General features: G+C 44.0%; 1 pseudogene; it reads left to right on the forward strand.

Annotated features, from left to right (window-relative positions):
* The first annotated feature begins 7,386 nt into the window (after nucleotides 1-7,386).
* LOC124796502 lies at nucleotides 7,387-7,504 on the forward strand (annotated as a pseudogene).
* Nucleotides 7,505-7,765: the final 261 nt, after the last annotated feature.

A 7,765-nucleotide genomic window follows, 5' to 3' on the forward strand; every position in this document is an offset into this window, starting at 1 on the left:
CCGGTTCGGTTCTCCTCTTGCTACTTGCTACGGTTTTCCGCTGTAGCACAGGAATCTAGGATCCGTTCACCTTGAGGCTTTCTTCTTTCTTGTTGAAGCTATTTTCATGCCTGTGTATTTATAAAATGGTTCAAATTTCTCTGAGCACTATGGGACTTAACATCTATGGTCATCAGTCCCCTAGAACTTAGAACTACTTAAACCTAACAAACGTAAGGACGTGACACAACACCCACTCATCACGAGGCAGAGAAAATCCCTGACCCGCCGGGAATCGAAACCGGGAACCCGGGCGCGGGAAGCGAGAACTCTTCCGCACGACCACGAGCTGCGGACTGTGTATTTATATAGCTACTCCGAACAAGCGGGTGTGATAGTCTTATCTACAACGAGACTTCCGGAAGGCGTTCGATACAGTTCCGCACTGTCACCTGATAAACAAAGTAAGAGCCTATGGAATATCAGACCAGCTGTGTGGCTGGATTGAAGAGTTTTTAGCAAACAGAACACAGCATGTTGTTATCAATGGAGAGACGTCTACAGACGTTAAAGTAACCTCTGGCGTGCCACAGGGGAGTGTTATGGGACCATTGCTTTTCACAATATATATAAATGACCTAGTAGATAGTGTCGGAAGTTCCATGCGGCTTTTCGCGGATGATGCTGTAGTATACAGAGAAGTTGCAGCATTAGAAAATTGTAGCGAAATGCAGGAAGATCTGCAGCGGATAGGCACTTGGTGCAGGGAGTGGCAACTGTCCCTTAACATAGACAAATGTAATGTATTGCGAATACATAGAAAGAAGGATCCTTTATTGTATGATTATATGATAGCGGAACAAACACTGGTAGCAGTTACTTCTGTAAAATATCTGGGAGTATGCGTGCGGAACGATTTGATGCAGAATGATCATATAAAATTAATTGTTGGTAAGGCGGGTACCAGGTTGAGATTCATTGGGAGAGTGCTTAGACAATGTAGTCCATCAACAAAGGAGGTGGCTTACAAAACACTCGTTCGACCTATACTTGAGTATTGCTCATCAGTGTGGGATTCGTACCAGATCGGGTTGACGGAGGAGATAGAGAAGATCCAAAGAAGAGCGGCGCGTTTCGTCACAGGGTTATTTGGTAACCGTGATAGCGTTACGGAGATGTTTAATAAACTCAAGTGGCAGACTCTGCAAGAGAGGCGCTCTGCATCGCAGTGTAGCTTGCTCGCCAGGTTTCGAGAGGGTGCGTTTCTGGATGAGGTGTCGAATATATTGCTTCCCCCTACTTATACCTCCCGAGGAGATCACGAATGTAAAATTAGAGAGATTAGAGCGCGCACGGAGGCTTTCAGACCGTCTTTCTTCCCGCGAACCATACGCGACTGGAACAGGAAAGGGAGGTAATGACAGTGGCACGTAAAGTGCCCTCCGCCACATACCGTTGGGTGGCTTGCGGAGTATAAATGTAGATGTAGATGTAGAATTTTCGTGTCGGTGAGTTCTACCATGTGGTCGGTCTCACACAGCGCATACTTCTCCATATGCCCCAACCTGCAAAGCCACTTATGTTCTGTGATCCTGGTGTTGATTCAACGTCCAATCACTTCAAAATAAGCTTTTCCGCATGTGCATGGTACGCGATATATTCCTGACATTGCAAGTGGGTCCCTTTTCTTCTTTGATCTCTTTGATCTTCTTTGTCGGTTTATAAATAGTCCTTCACTATGTTTACGCAGTATGCGGGCGATTATGTCCGTTTCTCTGGGAGTGTGCAGCAGTAATTACGTACCCGACATGTCTGTTTCCGATGTGTCGCTTTCCTGAGTGTTACACTCTGTTACACTTCCTATATAACTGGTGGAGTATAACTGGTGGAGTACCCATTGCTCCTCAGAACGCTTTCCAGGTGTCGAGCCGGCCGCTGTGGCCGAGCGGTTCTAGGCACTTCAATCTGGAACCGCACGACCGCTACGGTCGATGGTTCGAATCCTGCCTCGGGCATCGATGTGTGTGATATCCTTAGGTTAGTCAGGTTTAAGTAGTTCTAAGTTCTAGGGGACTGATGACCTCCGATCTTAAGTTCCATAGTGTTCAGAGTCATGTGAATCCAGGTGTTGCATTTCGCGTCTGAGTTGCTGCGGCTCACATTTACGTCCTGCTCGCACTGCGAGCGTATTAATATCTCTTTTCTGGTGCGGGTTGTGGTTTGACAGTTTGTGCAGGTATCCCTCGAAGGCTCAGCGAAATCTTGGATGATGATGGATGTTGCATTTCGTAACAAAATGATTATAACAACTTTTTATTGGGACATGAAAGGGAAGCAGTGGTTGGGAAGGGAGTAAGACAGGGTTGTAGCCTCTCCCCGATGTTGTTCAATCTGTATATTGAGCAAGCAGTAAAGGAAACAAAAGAAAAATTCGGAGTAGGTATTAAAATTCATGGAGAAGAAATAAAAACTTTGAGGTTCGCCGATGACATTGTAATTCTGTCAGAGACAGCAAAGGACTTGGAAGAGCAGTTGAATGGAATGGACAGTGTCTTGAAAGGAGGATATAAGATGAACATCAACAAAAACAAAACAGGGATCGGTTGGTAGGACATGTTCTGAGGCATCAAGGGATCACCAATTTAGTATTGGAGGGCAGCGTGGAGGGTAAAAATCGTTGAGGGAGACCAAGAGATGAATACACTAAGCAGATTCAGAAGGATATAGGTTGCAGTAGGTACTGGGAGATGAAAAAGCTTGCACAGGATAGAGTAGCATGGAGAGCTGCATCAAACCAGTCTCAGGACTGAAGACCACAACAACAACAACATTCATACGATTTATTTTCTTTACATTTTTTATTGGCGGAAGACTGCAGCGATCTCTGAACGATGAGGGTTCATGGTCCTTATTAATATGAACGTGCATGAAACTTACGTTGTGTTTCTCATGCTTTACTTCCTCTCTTTGATTTTCAGCATTGTTTCATAATAACAGGCCGTTTAACTACATATAAAAAGACTATTTGCTCATCATTTCATTTCGAATTGTATTATATCTTTGAACAACGAAGACAGCGTTGCACATATTTAATTTATAGTTACACTTCACGTCTGAACACAAGTGAGACTGGCACAGTGTACGCTTACGAAATTTCTAAAACAGGAATATTGGTTCGGGGGAAAATCCACCTATCAGTCGCTTAAAATCGTTATCAGCTTTCAGGCCTTATAAGACAACGTCCTCTCATCTTCGTACGCAATTAATTTTTTTCAAAATTTGGACATTACGATATTCCTTTAACAAACTTGTGCATTTGTTATATCTACGATGAAAAGTTATTTTCTGTTAAAAATCTGTGACGGTAATAGACGACCAATTCACTTTCCTTTGTTTATGTGAAAAGATAGTCTGGAAAACGAGATATTCTGACTGTTAATTATCGCTTTTCCTGTGCCCTCCAAAACGAGTTGAGTGTCTGTAGACTGGGAAAACTGTCTGTTGAATCTCGGTCTCACGTTAATTAACTGTATTTCGATTTTTCCGATGCATTTTAATTTTCCACAGGTACTGAGGCTTATTTTTATTTCTTTTTTTAACAGTTATAGATGTGAAAGGGTATGTTCGGTAACCATATGTAATAGATACGTTGTCTCTGTAATAAAAGTAAAGAAATGTACATAACCGCTAATCTAATAAAATATTACAACTGGATCGATTTTGTCTAAGAGTCTTTTGTTCTGTTTTGAAATTCTCGTTCGGTGTACTGTGATGTAACAATTGTTGCTTCTCTACGAAAGACGACCACAAAAAGAATAGCGGCTAGATATAATGCTAAAGAGATATTACCAAAAATCTCGAAAACTTCTTGAACGCTTGACGTCAAATTTTTACGCTATACTCTAATAAACACTCTGACAGAAAAAGGAGCGAAATACCAAAAATCTTGAAAGGTTCTTGACCGCTTTACTTCAAACTTCTACGCGGTGCTCTAGTAAACATTCTCTTATCGACAATGTACAGGTTTTCTGCTAAAACCGTTCCCTAGAGAGGAAGTGCTGTTCTGTGAAAATTAGCAATTTCATACTTTTTCTCGCAGCCGGTTTTAACAATGGCAACAGATCATTTAAACCATTAGACGAACTGTTTCTCTCACATATAGTTTTCCTCTGTATATCTAATTTTAAACAAAACTGTGTACACAGCATTGTCTGTTTTGTTTTCTTCCTCGCAATCGGTTTTAACAGAAAACATGTATGTTGGGAAAGTTGTATTTAGGGCTTATGCTTTGAAAACTACTACGCAGTCTCACTCGACGTAATGCTGACCACTCGCAGAAAAAAATTATGCGAAATTCTGTCCCCGAAGCTACGATCCTCACAGATCCCGTAGCTGGAGAGATATCTCTCATATGCGGTGTATGAACGGTCCCAACCAGTTTACTCATTCAATTTAAGCGAATCAAGGTACCGTTCGTAGTAACGATAAAGAAGGCTAGGGACGGAGAATCAAAGTTGTAAAGATTTACAAATGGTTCAAATGGCTCTGAGCACTATGGGACTTAACATCTATGGTCATCAGTCCCCTAGAACTTAGAACTACTTAAACCTAACTAACCTAAGGACATCACACAACACCCAGCCATCACGAGGCAGAGAAAATCCCTGACCCCGCCGGGAATCGAACCCGGGAACCCGGGCGTGGGAAGCGAGAACGCTACCGCACAACCACGAGATGCGGGCAAAGATTTACAACAGGAGTATTTTTAGCATGGTCAAATATGTTCGCACTTTCACTAACTCTTACCATACTGTATCCCAAAAACTAAAACTATACTGTATGCTATAAGAAAATAGGCTATACATTTCTAACAACAACTGCATACACAACAACATAGCGAGCAATATAGTAGCTGTCCAAATGTGGTTTCGTTTTCTTCATTGCAATCAGCTTTGACTACACTGAAGAGCCAAAGAAATTGGTACACCTGCCTAATATCGTGCAGGGCCCCCTCTAGCACGCAGGAGCGCCGCAACACGACGAGGTATGGACTCATCTTATGTCTAAAGTCGTACTGGAGGGAACTGACACAATGAATCCCCTGCAGGGCTGTCCATAAATCCGTATGAGTACGAGGGGTTGGAGACCTCTTCTGAACAGCACGTTGCAAGGCATCCCAGATATGCTCAATAATGCTCACGTCTGGGGTGTTTGGTTGCCAGCGGAAGAGTTTAAACTCAGAAGAGTGCCCCTGGGGCCACTCTGTAGCAATTCTGGACGTGTGGAGTGTCGCATTGTCCTGCTGGAATTGCCCAAATCTGTAGTAATGCAGTCCGCAGCTCGTGGTCGTGCAGTAGCGTTCTCGCTTCCCACGCCCGGGTTCCAGGGTTCGATTCCCGGCGCGGTCAGGCATTTTCTCTGCCTCGTGATGGTGTTGTGTGATGTCCTTAGGTTAGTTAGCTTTAAGTAGTTTTAAGTTCTAGGGGACTGATGACCATAGATGTTAAGACCCATAGTGCTCAGAGCCATTTGAACAATTTTTGTCGTAATGCACAATGGACATGAATGGATGCAGGTGATGAGACAGGACGGTTACGTACGTGTTACCTGTCAGAGTCGTATATAGACGTATAAGGGGTGCCATATCACTACAACTGCACACGCCCCACACCATTACAAAGCCTCCACCAGCTTCAACAGTCCCCTGGTGATGTGCAGGGTCCATGGATTCATGAGGTTGTCTCCATACCCGTATACGCGCATCCGCTCGATATAATTTGAAACGAGACTCGTCCGACCAGGCAACATGTTTTCACTCACCAACAGTCCAGTGTCGGTGTTGACGGACCCCGTCGAGGCGTAAAGTTTTGTATCGTGCAGTCACCAGAGGTACACGAGTGGGCCTCCGGCTCTGAAAACCCATATCTATGATGTTTCGCTGAATGGTCCGCACGCTGTCACTTGTTGATGGCCCAGCATTGAAATCTGTAGCAATTTGCGGAATGGTTGCACTGCTGTAACGTTGAACAATTCAGTCGTCGCTGGTCCCGATCTTGCAGGATCTTTTTCCAGGCTCAGTGATGTCGTAGATTTGATATTTTACCGGATTCCTGATATTCACGGTACAGTCGTGTATAAGACACTTGTCTTATACAGGCGTGGCCGACCTCAGCGTCGTATTCTGCCTGCTTAGATATCTGTACTTGAATCCGCATGCCTATACCAGTTTCTTTGGCACTTCAGTGTACAATAGGAGGCCATTTAAATAATTGAAGAAATTTTTCTTACTGTTGGTTGCACGTTGCCCCTTTCGTTAACTGGCATTTCAGGATACTACATCAAGTTACCTTGCATTAGGAATCTGGGGTGCACTCAACGACTGTGATATGACTTTCAAAATGATTGTAGCGCAGCAAATAGTCCATTCCTTTCAGGCTTTATTAAAGCAAATCTAGATTTCTTGAATGAACTGCGACAGAAGCTCGAGCAGCAGAGGATTGACGTACTAGGACGTATGTTGAAACTATGAAATAGTGCACTGATAATGACTAGTCACTAGCCGAAATCTACATTTGCTTTAATAAAACCTGAAAGGAAGGGACGACTGATTGCTGGCTTCATCATTTTGAAACTCAGGAAACTAATTCATAGAGTAACTAAAAAATAAAAAGTTTTATGTTCTGAAGATTTGTACATGTACTGTGTAAAAGAAATTTTAAAAACAATAAAAGCCAGGAAAGAAAACATACGTCTTTGCCATTCTCATTCTGTTCTAGCCTTTCCCCCCGCGGCTTCGCCCGAATACGCTTTGGACAAACAATTATATTACACACATCTCGTCCCGCTCCCCCCCCCCCCCCCCCTTTCTCTGTCAACCTCTTCCTACGCCCTTCTCTCTGTGCAGGAGACGTGGAGAGTGTATTTATTCCAATCTGTAATTGTAAATGAAATAATGTGAACTGTTTTTGCAGTGCCATGTCGAGAGAATGGTGGGGATGGTGGCTTATGTCGACAGCGCTTCGCAGATGAAGCTTTCCCAAAATGAGAACTTTCCCTGCGCTGAATCTACTTTTGGAGTGGTTTAGGGAAATCACAGAAAGCCAAAACCTGAATGGTCGGATCTGGATTTGAGCCGTCGTCCTCCTCAAAGGGAACCCGGTGTACTGACCACTGTGCCAACGCATTTATCTCAGAAGATGTGTTAAGGAAAGGTAAAATTTTCTTATACCATTAGCGAATTTACAGAAAGTACGCCGCAATACACTGAAACGTATCAGGGGTATAATGCAGAGAGCTAAAGATTATTTCCAACTTGTAGAGAAAAATGAATGCACTAATAAGAGCCGAAAGGTGGCAGTAGTTCAGAAGGAACTGAGGCAGGGTCGGAGCATAGTAGTGAATCCGTATGCCAACGGCCTTGCCGCAGTGGTAACACCCGTTCCCGTCAGATCACCGAAGTTAAGCGCTGTCGAGCTGGGCCAGCACTTGGATGGGTGACCATCCAGTCGGTCGAGCGCTGTTGGCAAGCGAAGTGCACTCAGCCGTTGTGAGGCAAACTGAGGAGCTGCTTGATTGACAAGTATTTGCTCCGGCCTCGTAAACTGACATATGGCCGGGAGAATGGTGTGCTGACCAGATGCTCCTCCGTATCCGCATCCAGTGACGCCTGTTGGCTGAGCATGACACGGCGGCGGGTCGGTACTGTTGGGCCTTCATGGCATATTCGGACGGAGTTTAGTTCAGTTTTTATTTAATCCGTACGTCGAAAAAGTAATAAAAGAATTTG

This window comes from Schistocerca piceifrons, chromosome 4 (assembly GCF_021461385.2).
Source record: "Schistocerca piceifrons isolate TAMUIC-IGC-003096 chromosome 4, iqSchPice1.1, whole genome shotgun sequence".
Taxonomy (NCBI): domain Eukaryota; kingdom Metazoa; phylum Arthropoda; class Insecta; order Orthoptera; family Acrididae; genus Schistocerca; species Schistocerca piceifrons.